This window comes from Zea mays, chromosome 7 (assembly GCF_902167145.1).
Source record: "Zea mays cultivar B73 chromosome 7, Zm-B73-REFERENCE-NAM-5.0, whole genome shotgun sequence".
Lineage (NCBI taxonomy): Eukaryota > Viridiplantae > Streptophyta > Magnoliopsida > Poales > Poaceae > Zea > Zea mays.
The window spans coordinates 61,795,609-61,816,352 of NC_050102.1; the positions used below are offsets into that span (position 1 = coordinate 61,795,609).

The window sequence follows — 20,744 nt, forward strand, 5'->3', positions numbered from 1 at the left end:
CTCCCCACGGCGGCGCTCGGCGCCCGCCCCCGGCTCGCCCGCTCGGCCTCCCTCCCCGGCGGCGCTCGGCCTCCCCGCTCGGCCTCCCCGCTCGGCCTCCCCGCTCGGCCCCCCGCTCGGCCCCTCGCGGCGGCGCTCGGCCCCCCGCCCGGCCTCCCCTCGCGGCGGCACCCGCCCCTGCCCCGGCCCCTGCGCGTGGCGCTCGCCCGCCCCGCCCCTCGGCCCGGCCGGCCATGGTGGCTTGGCGCCCTCCCGCGGCGTGGCGAGCCCCGCTCGCCCGCGCGCCCCCCGCCCCCGGCTCGGCCGCCCCCGGCCGATTCAACCGCCCCCCTGGCCGGTTCAACCGCCCTGGCCCCAGTTCGGCCGCCCGTTCCCCCGTCCCGGCCTCGCCCGACCGTATCTTCGCTCGCCCTCGCTCGCGGTGATTATTTGTTAATTAGCGTGTTGCGTCGCGCGCTTCGCCGCGCGACGGATTTGTCTAAATTCAGATTCTATCTTGTGTTGCGCCGTGCGCTTCGTCGCGCGACGATCCATTTTTGTTTCAGGTTGTTTAAGGTGTAACGCCGCATGTGTATTCACGCGACGTTCCACTTTGGACTCAGTTTAGCCGACGTATGCCGTCGTGCGCTTCGTCGCGCGACGCTTAACGTCTCCTCTTAGCTAAGGCGAAGTGTCTCGTTGCGTGCTCGGTCGCGCGACTAGTCGTTAACTTCTTAATTTGTTTTAGAGAGCTTTGTCGCGCGTCTCGCCGCGCGACCATCCTTTTATTTATCTCCACCTGCTTATAACAACTAGACATGGAACATGACTTTACTTTACGCTAAACATGGTGTCTACATTAAATTTCCTTCCATTAAGCGAGTGGTTAATTTATAATCATGTAACGTGATCGTTTCTCGACTGTCTTTTCCTCTTTCTCTCTTAACCGTACTCGCGAGCCCGCGTGGAACGTCTGTTTACTTATTGCATTCTATTGTATGGTGTACTATTCTTTGGTATTAAATATGTGGATGTATGTATGTTTGCGCTTGCATAGAGAACGATCCGGTTGAAGAGCCCGAGGAACTCGCAGGAGAAGCCCCTGAGCAGCAGTCGTTTGGTGGAGGCAAGTGTCCCTTGACCTATCTCTGTCCTATTCATTATTTAATTCACCTCCCGTTTTACACATTTATGCCTAAGGATTGACTAGCTTTTGTTATCCATGTCCTTGTTTACCTATTCGGGTTGGATTATTACTGTTTAGCTTTATGCTATTGCTCAACTCTAATCAATGAACATGATGAGATTATCTATGATACGCTGTTTTCCCCTCTCTTATTATGATGTTGTACTCGTGGTCATCAAGGGGGCTCGAGCGATTTCTCGAGTGCCTCTCCGTAAGGACCTGTTCTATGGATAACCGCCCGGGAAAACAGTGCAACCATGAGGGTGGAATGGGATGCCCTTAGCTGAATAATTAGAGGATCCGGGGTGCAGTTCACTTAGCCGTCGTGCCGACAATGGGGCTCGGTGTATGCGGCTCGCTCTGCCAAGTTTGGGTTCGCCCCTTGGGGAGGAGTGCGGTGCATTTAGGAAACCTAACGGGTGGCTACAGCCCCGGGGAATCTCTGTAAAGGCTACGTAGTGATGCCCTGCTGGGTCACCTTGGTAGTGATCAATGGAGAGTCATGATCTCCGGGCAGAATGGGAATCACGGCTTGTGGGTAAAGTGCACAACCTCTGCAGAGTGTTTGAAAACTGATATATCAGCCGTGCTCGCGGTTATGAGCGGCCAAGGGAGCTCCAGTGATTAGTGGTACTTGATCAGAGATAATTTGGTACAGGTGGTTATGAGATCGATGATTCTGGTTATGGCTATGGTGCTGGTAAGTGGTATTCTTTCCGTTTGGAAAGGGTACATCGGGTTAATAACTTGGGTTAATGCTAAAACTTGGCTTACTACTAGTAAGTAATAATCTGACCAACTAAAAGCAACAGCTTGACTTACCCCCACATAAAGCTAGTCCACTACAGCCAAACAGGATACTTGCTGAGTATATTGATGTGTACTCACCCTTGCTCTACACACCAAACCCCCCCATCCCCAGGTTGTCAGCATTGCAACCACTGCTCAGGCAAAGATGAAGCTGTGGAAGGAGACTTCCAGGAGTTCCAAGACTACGACGAGTTCTAGGTGTGGGTTAGCGGCAACCCCCAGTCGGCTGCCTGTGAAGGCCGCGGTTATCTACGTTTCTTTTCCGCACTTTGATTTATTGTAAGGACTATATGGATGTCTCAGACGTATGATGTAATCGACTATTTCCCTTATTAATACTATTTTGAGCACTGTGTGATGATGTCCATGTTATGTAACTGCTGTGTACGTGAATAACTGATCCTGGCATGTACATGGTTCGCATTCGGTTAGCCTTCTAAAACCGGGTGTGACACTTTCTCTTCTGGCTTCTGACTTCTCAGAGAGAGACCGTCTCCTGGTTTGTGTCCAGTGGCTGCAGTGCAGCCCCTGGCATTGTTGTCTTCTTCGGCGGCATGACGAAGGTTGATGCTTTGCCGAAGGTTGTGGAAGTTAGTACACCGGAGGTGGGCGCCAATGTTGGTTACTTGTTCTCAAATGCTAAAAATTAAGAACAAGGCAACACAATTGTTAACGGTTAAAGACCTTCGTCCTTTGAAGTATTATTTCCTTTCGGATATAATGATCTTCAGACGAAGGTCACGAAGAACATACCTTCATCATTTCAGCATATGAGTATAAATATAAAAGACATTAAAGAATGTAGGTAATGGTTAAATCCTCACAATTTATTTATATTTATATCCATATATAAGAATTAACATCAATGATATTTATAATACAATAGTACCTTTGGTTCGTCAGAAGGTGAGAATGCAAAGATGAGGCGAGAGAGATTACAATCCAGCGTGAACAGTACGGTGCTACTGTTCATCTATTTATAGGCATGCGACACAGCCCGGACAAAATTACATTCATGCCCCTAATATTTAGTCTTAGTCATAATGCAAGTTATCAAGGACTAAGTAGTGTTTTCCCCCTTAGGTCGGTTTCGTCCTTCATCTTTGCTATCATACCAAGCCGAAGCTCCTTTAGCCATAGCTTCGGCGTCCATCCATGTCACCTTCGGGTTGTATCTTCATATCGCACACTCCTTTACCATGAGAAAACCTTGATCCCAAAGACGAAGCCTCTTGTAACAGTCTATGTCATACTGAAAACATATGGTTAGTCATGTTTTTGAGGACATTCGGAAGAGGAAGGCCCCCAACAACTGGCTTACAAAAACTGCTCATTTTCTCCCCGTCAAGGTGAAGTATCCAGTGATTACCTATGCAGAACTCTATATTGCATTATCCAGAGTTTGCATAGGTGCCAAAAACGATATTGTCGGACCGAGGACCACAATTTGTATCCAAATTTTGGGAAGAGCTACACAAATCTTTGGGCACTATATTGCTCTATAGTTCGGCCTATCATCCTCAAACGAGTGGACAAACAGAAAGAGTAGATCAAATTCTAGAAGATATGCTACGAGCCTGCATCTTGGAGTTTCCACAAAAGTGGGATGATTGTCTGCCGTTGGTAGAATTTTCTTATAATAATAATTACCAAGAGAGTATCAAAATGGCACCGTTTGAAGCTCTGTATGGACGACGATGTAGAACACCCTTGAATTGGTCAGAACCAGGGGAACGGTGATTTTTAGACCTGATTTAGTTAAAGAAACAGAAGAAAAGATCCAATGTATAAGACATAACTTGAGACAAGCTCAAGCACGGCAGAAGAATTATGCTGATAAACGACGTCGACCATTGCTTTTTCAAGTAAGAGATCATGTGTATTTGAATGTATCACCGATGAAGGGTGTTAGTCGTTTCGGGGTTAAAGGAAAGTTAGTGTGACAGAACCTCCCAAGTTATTAGGCCCACCTATAGTTGTCCTTGTCCAACGGACCTTAGACATCCCTGCAGGTGCACCTGATCAATTGACAAGTTCGGTATCTGAATTTCTTACCTTGCCCAAGAGCGTTTCACCCGTCACGCAGACATTACAATACATCGGAGGTACGAAAATGCGGAAGCAATTACAATAACTTACTTTATTTAAAAGTAAGAAAGAGTAGTATTTATTACAGACCAGAACAAATATAAGAGTGCTGAGTATCATTATTACATAACCTGGGAGGCAAAAACCCCTCCCGATAACAGTAAAAAGTTTTTCTTAACGGAGGACCCTTCCTCCCACAGCTTCAGTCTTGATTTTCTTCTTTAGGTACCACCTTGGAACAGAAGCAACAAAAATTTGCTGCTTCTTCACCTAAAACAACACGGGACAAAGCCCTGAGTACGAAATGCACTTTCGCAAGTCTTACCCGTCAAAATAAAAGACTCTCAAGGATATGCTGGCCTTTAGGAGTCAAGGTATGGCTTATCAATAATCAAAGACTCTGTTTGCAGAAATGCTTACTAATAGTGGATCCTTAAAAGTCCAGTTTTTTTAGCAAGTTAATTCATTACCTGAGTTCTAGAGTTCTTTCTACCCTAGTTCAAGCACTTGACCTATACTAGCCAATTTCTTATCAACCCTTCTTGTTCACTGGAATGCTACGTGTAGGGCAGTGACCAAGTCTTCATGTCCGCGAAGTTACGACAATCCGAATCGATTATACTCAGCTGAGGATCTCCGATCACACGACATATGTAGCACTTAATCCTTGTATATGTCAACCCACCACCGGGGTTCTTAAGACCAGATCAAGTTCATGCCAACCGAGAGCACAGACACACCACCGTCCAGCCTCTTGCCACGGAGGGTACACGCTACTCTCGCCATCTCTCCACTCCCATTGCGTCTTATCTTATTCTGGTATTAGTCTGCCCGAGGCAAAGCTTACCCATGATGAGGCATGTGACCAGTTAAAGGGTCCTCGATTAGCAAGCCTACATCGAGAAGGTCCTTAATCGACTCAGACGGAGACACTACACCGAGACTCTCTTCTCGTGAAAGTCACCCGCCCGGTCTTAGCTTTATCATTTCAAACCCAAAGTTTGGTACCTGGCAGAGGTACATCTTTTCCGATGTTGAACCCATCTTGGCCATGATGGATTCACCATCAAGTTTTATTTTTGAAAACATCCCACCTACTTTGAAGCATCATCTTTGTCAAAAAACATTTTGTTTTTCTAGAGCAAAGCAAAGCATAAGAAAAACTTTTTTGCAAAATAGGGGATTAAGGAGAAGTAATTTAAATCCAAGGAAGGAAATGAAGCAACTGGTTTAGCACAAAACTCCTATCACCTAAGCATCAAGTAAGTGAGAAAGATTTTAAAATAGCAAGGAGGTGGCAAATGCACCGGGGCTTGCCTTGTGTGATAGGTGAATCAGGCTCTGCTCCACAGATATCAAAGTAAAAGCAGTTTCCTGCCTGAGGTTCTTCAGGTGGTGGTGTAGTCCTCGCTTCTTCAATCTCTATTTCTTCCTCGTTTTCTATATATAACCATATATAATCATGAATGCTCATGTAATGCTCATGAAAATGCAAAGATAATAAAAGTTTATTATCTAATGTCTTGAATATAACTTTCCTTCACGAGTCTCCGGGAAACTATGGTTTTTGGAGTCTATAGTGAAGTTCATAGAGTAGGGGACTAGGGTTTTGGGTTCTAAGTACCAAACATGGTTCAAATCATACCAAATTTTACCCAAGGCTGCTAAATATTATTTAAAGCTCATCTAAAAAGTTTCGTGAATTTTGGGATTATTAATTACTCTCTAAAATTCTAGAAGTATGGATTTTGGCTATTTTAAATGTCCCAAAATTCCCTATTGGAACTAAAAATCATGAAATTATTTTTATTAAATACTATAGAAAATTATTAGCCTAGTAAAACTGGACTGGTATTTTTAGCATTTTTCTAATATTTTCTAGAAATTCACTAGCTCTGGCAGAAAAGGAAAAAGAAAAAGGTTCTACAGTGTTGGGCCAAAACTGACCCAATCGGCCCAACCGAAACAGAATACGGGGACACGCCCACGCTGGCGGATTTACACAGAGACCTCCGATGATTTGGATAACTAGTAAAGGGTCACGGTGTTATTTCTATGTCTCACTGACACTTGCTAAAACACCCCCGCACTCTGATTTCTTCACAACACGCAGTCCTTGACGGCGAACGGCGGGGAACCGAACTCCAACGAGCTTATACCGGCCGGATCACGCAACGACCGGTGCTCTACTTTGGCAGAGACCAAATTCAATCCCTAACGAGAGTTTCCCCTCAACTAAATTCATTAATGGAGCTCTAACACGCTCTGTTCGCGGTGACAGCGGGCACGACGGACAATCAAACGTGTTCCCGGTGATCCAGGGCAGCTTAGCTCAATCGAATTGGTCGAGAAGCATTAGGAGAACCTAAGGACGCTGAAACAAGAGAATAGGGAGCATGAACAGACCTGGGATTCACTGACCACGGTGAGGGCTCTACCACGGCGACGGAAATAGAATTGGGGGAACAGGAAATTGGAGAGTTGTGGTGGCTAATCGGCGGCAGGAGCGGGTGCTCGGGCTTGGTGATGACCCAACACAGCAGATCGTGCCGTCAATTTATAGTGGCGCGAAGTGGTGGCTAGTGAATTTCGTGGAGACGCTCAGCGGCCGGAAAGAAGGGATGAGTCACTCGCGCGTTTTACCATGGCACTCACCTGCTAAGGGGCTACGGCGGTTATCGGCGAGCTGGTGCGGCTAGTAGCGACGTGGTTAAACGCCTAGGGCATGGCACAATCACGGTGAAAGACGCCAACTCCGGTGATGGTCGTAAAGCCACGTCGCCGGTGCAAGTGGTCGAGGAACAGCGAGGCCACAGTAACTCGAACCCATTCGCGACGAGATCTTTTCACGGGTGAGCAAAATCTACTCGCCTGAGGCACGAATCGCGACGACCGGCGCGAATTCGGACGCAAAGGCCGCCGGCGGCGAGGGGGCTGAACCAGAGATCAGGTTCAGATTACTGTACCATCAGACTCCTTTCAGACGCCTGATAGAACAAATTGCAACGCCAAGATCTCGGATTTTCGTGTAAAAACTCATCCATCCATCTGTAGCAAACTTGTAGTCATTTATATCAACTACAATTCTGTTATAGCAATTACCCTCAATCGAGCAGTGAATCAAACTCAAAATCGAGCTCTAAGTTCATACAACTTCATTGCTTGTGAGGATTCAGACTTAGGGTGGCCTAACAGCCCAACTTTGGATCCAATTATCTCAAAATATTTCATGGCACCAAGGCTTAATCCCTATAGAAAAGTTGTCCTCCTTTCATAGCTCTAAAATCTTGATGTGCTGACCTAGGGCAAAATCCTCATAATATGGAAGATATAGGGTTCTAAAGTTGGTTCAAATGCACTGAATTTCAGACTTAGCTATATGATCACAAAAATGGCCTTTTTGCAAATCAGCCCAAAACTTATGGTTTCATTTGCAAATCTCCAAATATGTGAACCATATGACTTAAGATACCCTATTCCATGATTTTTGCACTTAGGTCCAAAATGTGCACACTTTTACAGATAACCCCCTAGGGTTTTCAGTCCAGGGTTTTCCAGGGGTCTATTTAGGGTTTTTGGTACTTCTAGGGTTTGGATATCACTTAAGTTCATTAATGGTGATATTCTATGATCATTACTAATAAGTTTTGAAGTTTTCTCTTGTTTAGACATTGTTTAGTCTTTTAAGCCCATTTTAGGGTTAGTACTGCACCCTAGGGTTTCACCCATGAATTGTCACATCAATACAACTTGTTTGAACTTTTTGCCTAGTGAATGCATTCTAAGTGTAACAAACACATGATATGCCAATGCTTATGATGTTATGCTCAAGTTTTAGTGGCAGTAACACCAGGGGTGTTACATCCTTCCCCCCCATAAAAGAATCTCGTCCCGAGATTAAAAGTCTAGGGCAAGTAATGGAAAAGGAAACGTGTCATACTTTTATTTCCTTATTTTTTGTACAAGGCAGGGGTGGTATGGGGCTCATTCCTCTATTACAACAAATGTACGCATTTTACAATTTACACGAAGCTAAAAGCCTGGGAAATTCTTATCTAAAAAGTCTTGAGTTTCCCAAGTAGCTTCATCTTTCGTGTGTTGGTTCCACTATATCTTGTAAAACTTTAGAGTTTTCCTTTGGGTAATTCTGTTCTTTTGATCCAAGACCACTACAAAATGACCCCCCCCCCTTTAGCAATGCATATATGTGTTGGTACAAAACTATATAAGCGTTGATATGGTCTATATCAACACATAATTATGTGTTGCCTATACTATCGTTGCTGTGGGCTACTGCAACACTTATACATACGTTGGTAAGTCATATAAATAAGTTTTGGTAAACTGCAACAGATTTTTATAAGATACAACAACGCTTACATGTGTTGGTGCCGCCCGTGACTATCTCGTCATCATAGGATGCTACAACGTTTAGATTCGTGTTGTGGCAACATTTTTATGCGTTGCAAACAATAAACCAATAAATAAATATTTGAATATTTTATTTTGAGGTTAAGAGTATAACATGTTGAACAATGCACATTTGATATTTCTAGAATCATCCAGACACACATGGCAAAGAAGAAAAAATAATATATATTAAAAATCAATAATTGCATTACAAGAAGTTGATCCATAGTTTCATATATAATATATGTTCGAGACACTTTTGGTATGATAAAAATATATTTACATATGACTCAAAGTCATCGGTGATCTAGATCCTAAATAAACCAATAGGCAAAACAAATATCCATATGTAGCAAGCCCTTGCTTCTTCATAGTGTTCCAGGTTCAGAACTGAAAAAATGAAGCATAGAAAATATAACAGGTTAATATATACAAAATGACAGGAATAAGTAATGCAAAGTTGAGAAGAGATGTGCAAATATCGCATTTCAAAGAAGGGGAAGGAAAAATATTATAGCACAAAAATTCATACAATGGGAAGCATGTATAGCCTAGACTGATCTAATCATTATTTATTATTTCTGCACATAGTCCCTGCCTCTTTGCCTTCAGCTCCCAAACTTCAGCTCCAAGCCTGCACAACTGCACTGCCCCAGCATGCATGGCAAGGTGAGCCCAATAGTGCAAGGGCAACGCATTAGTGATAGTAAGATTGGAAACAAATTTAGACACCAGCCATGATGTTTTTGCCGTATTTTGCTTGCGCTCCTCACCAAATGCCCAAAGCTTTCCTAGGACTAATGCACTTGATTATTAACTACAGTCAGCATGATATTTTACACATATAAAATTTTAAGAGAACAGAAGGACCTGAGTGAGCACCTTGGATGCATTACTGTTGTGTTTTTGTTTTAGTGATGCAGAAATTGTAGCTTGGAGTCCTTCGCGTCGTGGTTGTGGTGGATTGCTCTGCACTTAAAGAACACACAATTACATGTGAACTACTTGGGAACGTAGTTTAGGAAAACTGCTGCTTGCTGCTACTTTCAGCATGTATACAATATGATATAAACAATCTTATTCCTAGACAGATCATACATTGTTGTTATTTAGTTCAAGTAATTCCTATAAAAAGCAACCTTGGTACAGAATATCCTATGACTACTGCCTACTTTACCAATGATATTGCAATGAGGACATAATTAAACAACCTATCTTGTCACTGTTACTGCAACAATTAAGAATCATTCAAAACATACATAAAAAATCCTAATTGCCCATTGTTCCTAAATGTAGAAGCACAAACAATTCATAGATGGATCTTATCGCACAACATAACCATGCACCCTCAGTTGCTGCTTTGACTAATCGAGGCTCGCTACCACCTAAAGACATAACGAACACAGATGATGCAGAAGTAACAGGTGCAAAGACATTGCTAAAGCCCAGAAACAAACACAAAAGTCACGTGCACATACCTAAAGCTGTGCACCATAATCCTGCAAGAGAGTCCAGATACTTGTTCCCATTAATGTCATAGACATAGGAACCCTGCATAATCAAAATGGTGATAAGCTAGACTGTGAAATATATTCTGTAAATGTAAAGATTAAAATCTACTTCTCCACAACTGAACACTGTAATTCAAGAGATGTAACACAAACTATGGTGTAAAGTTCAGATTCAGAGTGACAACCTCAGATCTCTCAATGATCAGAGGGTGCAATGACTGTCGCATCCAACAAGCTATCCGCATGGCCTTGCAAACTTGCGGTGCTAGTTACATGCTTCAATAAGCTGTTTGCCTGTGATCAGGAGGGAAAAAAAGGATCACACATGAGAATTTCGGATAGAATCAAAGTGTAGTACTTTATTTTCTGTCTTAATTTGGCAGCAAGACTATAAATATTAAAATGATAAAAGCAACTTATCTACATCTGAAAGATTTAGCCAAAATTTTGGATTTATAGATTAAAAAATAAAAAACAATGCACCTGCTGCTTGTCATGGTGTCCTTTTTAAAATCTCTTCCTCCTACAAATAAGAAATATTAATCTCTTCCTCCTACAAATAAGAAATATTACACATTATGATTCAAAAGGATAGAAGGAAGTCAAATTCTATTGTGGCTACCTTGATGATCATCAAATAAACTGTACTTGACTCTCTTTGCCACTGTGTTTTTCCCTTATTCCATCACCATCTGAAAAAGCCAAAGTGGTGATCCATTTTAGATTCCCTTCCAGCCTTTTTAAGTGCTTAAACTTGTTTCCTTGCAAGAAAATAAAAAGGACCATTCTCCATAAACGTAACATCCATTGTCTTTTTGTTCCGAGTTAAGGGATTCTAGCAATTCCTTGTTCTCGGGGAGACTAGCCTACAAAATAATAGCAAACATGGAATTATTTGAGCACGTCTATAGAAGTAAAAAAGTAGTTTAGAGCTGATGAAACATGGAGCGGTGTGCCTCGATTTACTTAAGATATGTGTATGACTTTAAAAGGAACAATTAAAATGAATATAACCTACAAAGCCCTGATGGAGAAAGAAACATAATTTTAGAAGATTGAAATACATACCTATCTTGCAGCGTTGTCCTGTTTTTGTTTTCTTTAGAGTAAATAGAATGATCGGGGGAGTAATAAAATGTTTATGTGATAAAGAGGTAAGGGAAAACATTAGTATTCAACTCGTTGCAATAAAAAACACTGATGTAGGTGGCAAACTTTTTTTAAAAAAAGTAATAAAGAAACCATATAACCTCACATGTTTTATCTAAATCTTTTTTTATATTGAAGCGCCATTGCAGTCCTGAAGTTGTCCTTCAAATGCAGCAGAAACAGATACCTAAAAAGTTACCGATAGTTAGAGACTATATAAAACAAGGCATCACATATTCATTGAGAGCATCTTTGTTGAAGATTGCAGCATCGAAGGGTTATAATAAACAACTACAAATATTTAATAGGTCAATTGTGGTCATTAGCTGATTGAATGGGCCGCTAGGAGCAGTAATATTGCTATAGGCAACGTACTTAGTTTGGAATGATTCAGAAGCTTGCTCTATAGCCGCTTAGTGGGCAACTACTCTATGTAGAGGTTGCTCTGAACCCCATCAGGGCAATGAGATAAAAAAGATTTAATAGCAACTGGATGGTCAGATTATGCAGGGATTGCCATTAGTTAATGGAGCAGAGGAACTGGGAAGTAGAGAGGCGGCTTTGGGGGAGGGGATTCGGTTGGTAAGAGTAATTTGTATAGGCAACTAAATCCACTTTGCTATAAGCCTCTTGAATTTGCGACTTTTAATCCACTTACTATTTTTACACTAAAGAAAAAAGATAATTTTGTGCTGTTAGCACGCGCGAATCGCACAACTGAGCTAAAAAAAATAAAACCAAATGCGGTAATAGCAGTAAGTAATGTGCCAGTGGAACTGTTGCATCTCCGCAAGCAAGGATGGGAACGGGCATGAATGTTGTCGTCACCAAGAAGACAATAACAGTGTGGTTAAAGAAGAACTGGGTCATCCATACCATACTCATGTTAGGGTGGGGGAGGGGCACGAAGAAGACAACAACGGATGTGCGCACGAAGAAGAAAGCAACAGAATAACCCTAACGAAGGAAAATCAACTGATCTGACTAAGCGTGATGAATGAGATTGGTTACATGTGAGAAGCGGTGACGCGGTGCAGAGAGGGAGGCTATGGAGCGAGGACTGTAGTCGCCGTCGTTGTCGCCGACCAGCGCCGCCTCATCCCCCACGAAGACGACGCAATACTGGGTGGAGGTACAGGCCGATCAGGGGGCGAAGCCACGGGAGGGCGAGTGGGAGCGTGCCGGCGAGTCTCCTCCGCCGCATCTGGATGTTGGCGATTGAACCCCTCCTACGGCGCCGACATGGAGGGGCGGACACTTCGTCTGGAAGGCTCTCGTTTTGTGGAGTAAATGGAGGTCGACTTGTGAACGCCGGAATGAGTTGTTTGAATTGTGCTAAAACTGCCAAACACAGAATAGAAATGGTTGTACTTCAAAATTTGTACTTCCTCTATGGCCTACTAAAAATAAAGTGAGTGCAGACATATTTTGTTCAACCAATCGAAATTACAAGATTTAAGTTCCTTGTTCATTGCTAGATGCTCCATTTGGACAAAATGTCAATGTTGAAAAACACATTAATAGAAGATATATTCATCAATACAATCAACCATCGCTTTTTGAAGAAAATGACCATGTCTACTATTGACTTTGCAAATAATACCTCATGATAAAATCTTTGGACCATTATGATGACATCCTACAATATTTTTCTTGCTAGATGTGCACATGAAACCTGATGATTGACAACATCAAACGATTTCTATCCACAGTAAGGAACATGGTATAGAAGATAAAATGATGCCAAGAAAATTAACACTGCTAGAAATGTTAAGTAATAAAAAGTTGTGCAACCTGACAAAGGAATTTATATGCTACTATAGACATGTGTTTTCATACCAGGCAAAGGTCTTGCCTGATCTCCTCAAGCGTCTTTTTTCTTATTTGTGACCTAACATTACCAGCATCATGCATTCTTCCTCCACCGGCCAAGGTAACATATTTCCCTAATTACCGATGTGGTGTGTCTCATATTATCTGTATGCATAATAGAACTTAACATGCTCAACAGATAATAGATTACACATGCTAAAATATCATAAAAGGAATAATATTATGAAGTTCAACTATTGCATCTTCAGTAAGCATACACTTTCCATTGCAGTAGAAGGATGAATTTGAAAAACCATGAACAGCCAAAACATTTCCGTGTACTAATAAAAATCAAAACAAGCACGATCTGCGTACTAATTAAAATCAAAACATGCACGAGCGGTAAGGACATGATTAGGTCATAGTATATGACCTATGAGGCTATGCATTCAGACTACAAGGTGACCATATATGGTCATGTCAAATTGGCATCAGGAGCTGCTGACACAGGACTCACCTCCTATCTGCCACCTCCTGCTATTAAGGGAAGCATAAAACTGGTCACCTCCTACCATCAGTTGCAGCCCTCTGTTATCAGCCCTAAAAACTGTAATTTAAATAGAAATATATACATAGTGAACTAAAAATCAATATAAAAGTCTTTATATTGATGAAACCATTGACAAACTGTAAATCATGATAATCCATTGACAAACTGTAAATCAGAAACAATGTACTTAGAATTATATACGTAGTGAACTATGCTCAGATGCTAGAAACAACATAATAAGAGAGCTTCCTTTCATTTTTGGAACATCGATTTGATAATCAATATAAAAGTCTTTATAAAACCTATGTAAAACCTAAATTTAAAACTGCAGTACGACATACCAAAGATAAAGAAGTCCATGCTTTTCTTTGGCAAGTGCTCATAGACCCAAATTTTCTCCAATTTCTGCTAGCAACATCGAGCGTAACCAATTTTGTCTGCTGGAATTTTGCCTTGAGATGCACCTCAATTTTGAACTCCACAAAACCTTGTCCTGAATGTGAAGCAAGTCTTTTAACTCCTATCCCAGCTGCCTCAGGAAACTGGTCCTGTGAATAGAAAATATTCAGGAGTTCTTCAGTTATATGTAGGAGGACCAGGGTGTTGTTTTGCTCCCAATACTTTTTTACATCTAGTTGCATCTATTTTGAAATCTGTGAGTTATGTTTTTTTCTGTATAAGGTTTTACCTTATGTAGTATGCAGGAGCTAATTAACTGGTAGACAGGATCATATACACATATATGCATGTGTGTGTTGCCTGTATTTACCTTATAAACGGGGCCAAACCCACCTTCCCCAAGTTAAAGGGAATTGACAATTAATTTCAGTTACGTATTGTTGGGTTCCTCCTAGGAACGGGTTAAGATCACTGGTTTATTATTGAGTACTGACCTGTCCGGGGATCGATCAGCTCCCTGAGAGGAGCCAGCTCTACGCTTTCGATCAACTTGAATTCTTGCAGGAAGAAATAGTGAAATATCATTTGCATTGGATTTGGTGCAAAATCTAATTTCCTAGAAACTGTAGAAACCAAATGCTGCAAAAACCGCAGCATAAATGACCAACTAAATAAGGTAAAGGGCAAAGTAAACATGTGATTTAAAAAGATAGTAGGCTCCTTGCAGAACGTTTTGAAGCCAAATAAATATATTAACATATCACAACTTAAATGACCAACAGAATACGGTAATGTAAAAAGTAAACACATGATTAATAAAGACTGTGGGCTCCTTGCAGAACGTTTTTAAAGCAAAAATAAGTTAGCAGAGTGACAACTTAAGAGAACATAGCAGCGGCAGCTCGTACAACAATAGAGTAGGTGTCAAACAAGAACTTACAAAACTCTAACTGAAAACTCGTCATTGTCATGTTGATAGGTTTGATGTAACAATGCCTAATCATACTGTAAATGTGCAAAATGAAATTACATTGATGCATATAGAACTCTAGAGTAGACTACGCACAGCTTCCCAACTGTAAATGCACTCCTTGTGTTCAAGCTATTGAACAATGTGTTAGATATACATAACTGAAGCGGTCTGCACAGGGAAACAAATGGTTAGGATGTAATCAAAGAAACAATTATGCAAATTCTTGTGTTCATGATATTAAACATTGGGGTAGCTACACATGCAAAATTGTATGAAATAAGTCTAGAACTATGCATCCATGTAGTAAAGTAGAACTAATTATTTGCATGAAGCATTAGGAGCAAAATTGATTATTGGCATGGAGCCTCAGAAGCAAAAACTAAAGGACAACAGATACCTTCTTGTCAGCCTTTTTGTTTAGTATAAGGTTATCTCAATCTAGTCAATGCTATTAAGTTGGAAGCAACAATCAAGTGAGGCAAGAAGAAGCACACGGAGGAGAAGGGCTCACATGAATAGAACAAAATTTAATTAATCTCTCAGGAGGAAGACGAATAAAGTGATGCAGAGAGGTAGGAGCGGATGGGTGGCTGGTGAGGCATAGCAGCACTAACCTAGCGCAACATTGACCTAGCTTGGTGTAGCGCACACTTGGTGGTGAGGGCATGGAGGAGGCAGAGGTTGGGGTCGATCTCAAGCAGTGTACCTATTTTTGATATCAGCTCCACGTCAAAACGAATGGCATCACAACCTCCTCGATCCAACACTAGAATTTGGGATCAGGAGGAGGCTGGCATGGAACAAAAAACATAAATTAGATTTAGCACATGAGAGATTAGAGGAACAGGGGACGTGCGCTGCCAACCACCGGGGACAAGGAGGGCTTCGTTGGTACCGTGGGCTCTGCGGCGGCCGGAGTAGGCGGCGGGGACGCCTCGGATTAGGGCATCAGGAAGGCGAGGAAGCAGCGGTGTTGACAACGGCGACTGCGATAGGTAGGGTTAGGGTTTAGCTATGTATGGGAAGGGTGGAGGAGGAGAACGGGGAGGTGGAGAGACCCCGACACCCGCTGTGGTGCGGTGCTTTGGGAGAGAGGGAGCTCCATGTGGAAGCAGTGCTTGCGATGGCAAAGCTCGGCGGCAGCGTCCGATTGTGGTGGGGTCGGATTCTAGGTCGGGGTGGCGAGGCAAAGGAAGCAGACCTGAGAATTATGGGAAAAATTAAACCATAATAAAAATAAGGTGAGTAAGTTATGATTTTTTGAATAAGGTGAGTAAGTCAAACTTGGTGTCCAAAAAATCAAACGATCTACAAATCAGGATGGAGGGATTACTTTGTAAGTATCAAAACCAATATAGTGATTTGCATAAATACTACATATAATACTTGCAACACTTGATAAGCGTTGCTATGTAACACAAATACTATGGATGACACTTGCGCTGCATGACAAATGTTGTTAGGTGACATAAATAATACGAATGACCCTTGCAACGCATGGCAAACATTGCTAGGTAATTTGGATATTCTACGGATGACACTTGCAACGCATGGTAAACGTTGCGAATAGATTTTCTTGCGACATAAAAATATGTGTGTTGCTAGCATCCGTTGCTACCTAATTTCTTGCAATGCATAAACCATTTTGTTGCAATGTATGTGTTGCTATAGGGGTGTTTGTGCTGTAGTGGACCCGAACCGGATGTTCTGAATACGTCAAGTCTGGTTCTAAGGCAACATTCGTTACTTCAATGGTTCGATCTGGAACCCGAAGACACTTCTTTAATTGAGACACGTGGAACACATTATGCACTGCAGACAAGGTTTCGGGTAACAGGAGTCGGTATGCCACGGGTCCATATCTTTCAAGCATAGGAAAAGGACCAATGTACCGGGGAGCAAGCTTTCCCTTTACCCCGAAACGTGATACACCCTTCATTGGTGAAACTTTCAGGTAGACATAATCTTCAACTTGAAAGTGCAAGGGTTGACGTCGCTTGTTTGCATAACTCTTCTGTCGAGCTTGGGCTTCTTTCTAATTGCAAATTATTCGTTGAACTTTCTCTTCTATTTCCTTTAGCATATCAGGCCTGAAAAAACTTCTTTCACCTGGTTCAGACCAGTTTAACGGAGTACGACACCATCGTCCGTACAAAGCTTCAAAGGGTGCCATTTTAATGCTCTCTTGATAGCTATTATTGTACGAGAACTCTGCCAATGGCAAGCTTTCATCCCATTTCTGTGGAAATTCTAGAGCATAGGCTCGCAACATGTTCTCAAGTATTTGATTCACCCTCTCAGTCTGCCCACTGGTTTGAGGATGTTAGGCCAAACTATGGAGCAACTTAGTATCCAAAGCCTTGTGAAGTTCTTCCCAAAATTTGGACACGAATTGCGGTCCACGATCCGACACTATGGTCTTCGGAACACCATGCAAACTGAGAATACGGGCAATGTATAACTCTGCATATGTGGCCACTGTATACTTTACCCTGACTGGAAGGAAGTGGGCGACCTTTGTGAGTCGATCAACAATAACCCAGATAGAATCATATCCTTTTGCTGTCCTGGGCAATCCCACAATAAAGTCCATGCTTATATCCTCCCATTTCCATGTAGGGATAGGTAAAGATTACAATGGACCAGCAGTCTTTATATGTATGGCCTTGACACGTCTGCAAGTGTCACATTTTGCCACATAGCATGCAATTTCAGTCTTCATCTTTGTCCACCAATAATGCTGTTTTAGATCATGATACATCTTAGTGCTTCCGGGATGAATGGAATAGCGACTAAGATGTGCTTCATCTAAAATTTGCTGGCGGATCTAATCATTCTTAGGCACAACTATGCGGTGGTTAAACCATACAACACCTTGATCATCTCTTCTGAAGCAGTTGGCTTTACCGGCCTCTATTTTCTCATGAATGTGTTTCATACCCTCATTATTTCTTTGGGCATCAATTATTCTTTGCAGAAGAATCGACTCAATCTTCAAGTGATTTGAAGTTCCATGCTGAATCATTCCCAGGTTCAACTTCTCCATTTCTTGGCACAACGTAATTTTAGAAGTCTTCATTGTAAGACAATGACAGAAAGCCTTGCGACTTAATGCATCTGCCACTACATTAGCTTTGCCTGGGTGATAGCGAATCTCGAATTCATAATCTTTAATCAGCTCAAGCCATCTCCTCTGCCTCATATTCAGTTCTGACTGGGTAAAGATGTACTTCAAGCTTTTATGATCTGTATAAATATGATAGATATTCCCCATCAGATAATGATGCCATATTTTTAGGGCATGAACCACAACAGCTAATTCCAGGTCATGAGTTGGATAATGTTCCTCATGCCGGCGCAAATGCCTTGAAGCATAAGCTATCACTCGGCCCTCTTGCATTAGAACACAACCTAGACCACTACCTAATGCATCACAATACACATCAAAGGGCTTTTCAATGTCTGGTTGAGCTAATACCGGAGCAGTGGTCAGTAATACTTTCAGCTGCTCAAAGGCTTCATTACCTTTTGAAGACCAATTAAATTTGGTATCATTCTTCAATAAACTTGTGATTGGTTTCACAAGCTTGGAAAAATCTAGAATAAATCGGCGGTAATAACCAGCCAGTCCAAGGAAACTTCGGACTTGATGTACAGTGGTTGGGGGTTTCCACTCCAAAATATCCTTGACTTTTCTAGGATCCACCGCAATCCCTTTGGTAGATAATACATGTCCCAGAAATTGGATCTCCTCCAGCCAGAATGCGCATTTACTGAATTTAGCATATAGTTGATGCTCCCTTAAGCACGTTAACACGATCCGCAAATGCCGAGCATCCTCCTCTTCATTCTTGGAATATATCAAGATATCATCAATGAACACCACCACGAATTTATCCAACTCGGGCATGAATACCGAGTTCATAAGATATGTGAAGTGGGCAGGAGCATTTGTTAGTCCGAAAGACATAAGCAGATATTCAAATAATCCATACCGCGTAGTAAATGCGATCTTGGGTATATCTTTGGGTCGGATATGGATCTGATGGTAACCCGACCTGAGGTCAATTTTGGAAAATACCCGAGCTCCAGTAAGTTGATCAAATAGGATGTCAATCCAGGGAAGAGGGTACTTATTCTTGATTGTGACCTCATTAAGGGGTATATAATCCGCGCACATCCGAAGTGTTTGGTCCTTCTTCTTGACAAAGATGGCTAGACAACCCCAAGGTGATGAGCTTGGTCGGATGAATCCCTTTTCTAGTAGATCTTGTAATTGAGTCTTGAGTTCTGCCAATTCATTCGGAGGCATTCTGTATGACCTTCTAGAAACAGGAGCCGTACCAGGCTTCAACGCAATCACAAATTCTACATCTCTTTCTAGAGGCAATCCAGGCAGATCTTTTGGAAAAGACGTCCGGGAATTCACATACTACCTGAATATCTTGGATCTCCTGTATGATGGCTTCATAAATTCTTCCAAATGGTTTAGCTGGAATAGCTACAGGGATGGATAAGAGAACCTCTTCTTGGCCATAACTCAACCTGATGGTTCTCAGATCAGTGTTGAGGATAGCTTTGTGTTGGGCTAACCAATTCATGCCCAGAATTACATCTATATCTTGGTCTTTTAGAACAATCATGTTTGTGGGAAAGTCTCGTTCAGCCAATGTTATGGGCACATGGAAAGCCATTTTTTAGTGAATATTTGTCCCCCAGGTGAATGAATTATGAACCCTTCCCTTGATTCATTGTATGGAATGCAATGTTGCTCCACAAACTTCTTGCTTATGAATGTATGTGAAGCACCAGAATCAAAAAAATAACTGCAAGGTGATTGGCCACGAGAAACGTACCCATCATGACTGGCTCTCCTTCCGGTGTTGTGGCCACTTGCGTATAATAAATCCGCCCAGTTTTCTTCATATTTTTGCCCGTTGTATTGTTTGCCGTATTTCCCTTGCCTTGAGCGGAACTCCTAGAATTCTGCTGATTATTTGATCTGTTCTGCTTCGGATATGGGCAGTCCTTGATAAAATGTCTGGACTTTCCACAATTAAAGCAACTAGTAGACGAACTCGGGAGTGCAGGGAAACGAGTACCAGGGGCACTCGGCTGATTTGTTGAGGTGGGTGCAGTGGTAGGACGGATAAAGACAGGTTGTTTAAAGGGGTAGGAGGGTGGTCATGGTGAAGAACGATTTTGATTAAAAGGTCGGATCACCAACCTTTGTCTCTTCTTAGGCCCCTGATTGGGCCTATCACCTCCATAGCCCTTTGATTATCCTGGGCCTGCATATTTGGCTTCAACTGCTAGCGTCGTGCTGACATCCTTGTTGTAGGAGAGGTCGGGCATGTTGCCATTTCCGCTGCAGCCGATCATTAAGGCCCCTCATAAAACATTTTCTCTTCTTCAGATCAGTATTGACCTGATCAATGGCATACTGGGTCAAGTGGTTGAACTTGTTGAGATACTGTGTGACAGTATCTCCACCTTGTTTGAGCTTCATAAATTCTTCCTGTTTCATATGGAGCACCCCTTCTGGAATATAGTGCTCCCGAAATGCCAACCTGAATTCGTCCCATGTAAATTGATGACCAGCCGGCTGGATAGCCACATAATTTCCCCACCAGGTGCTGGCAGGGCCTCACAACTGCTGCGCTGCAAATAAAGGCTTTTGAGTCTCCGTGCTTCGGAGAAGCCCAAACTTTTGTTCGATAACCCGGATCCATTCATCCGCTTCAAGAGGATCTTCAGCCTTGACAAATAATGGGAGACATGTCTCCGAGAAGTCCAAATATGATGTTTCGCGGGGTCCATGCGGATACGCTCGCCCGCCTTGCTGTTGCATTTGTTGTACCGCCATTTCCCGTAGAA

General features: G+C 42.4%; 2 long non-coding RNA genes across 3 annotated transcripts; both read right to left on the reverse strand.

Moving 5' to 3' along the window:
• Positions 1 to 8,641: 8,641 nt before the first annotated feature.
• LOC118472927 (uncharacterized) lies at positions 8,642 to 9,448 on the reverse strand. The gene is made up of 2 exons (XR_004851436.1): positions 9,206 to 9,448; positions 8,642 to 9,120 (listed from the first exon to the last, which is right to left on the reverse strand). It is a non-coding gene; the product is annotated as an uncharacterized lncRNA (long non-coding RNA).
• Positions 9,449 to 9,510: 62 nt separating this feature from the next.
• Positions 9,511 to 12,485, reverse strand: LOC118472928 (uncharacterized). 2 transcript variants are annotated; one of them, XR_004851437.1, is made up of 6 exons: positions 12,145 to 12,485; positions 10,607 to 11,320; positions 10,468 to 10,507; positions 10,170 to 10,278; positions 9,952 to 10,024; positions 9,511 to 9,858 (listed from the first exon to the last, which is right to left on the reverse strand). It is a non-coding gene; the product is annotated as an uncharacterized lncRNA (long non-coding RNA). The 2 variants fall into 2 exon arrangements; XR_004851438.1 differs by having other exon boundaries at positions 10,468 to 10,537.
• Positions 12,486 to 20,744: the final 8,259 nt, after the last annotated feature.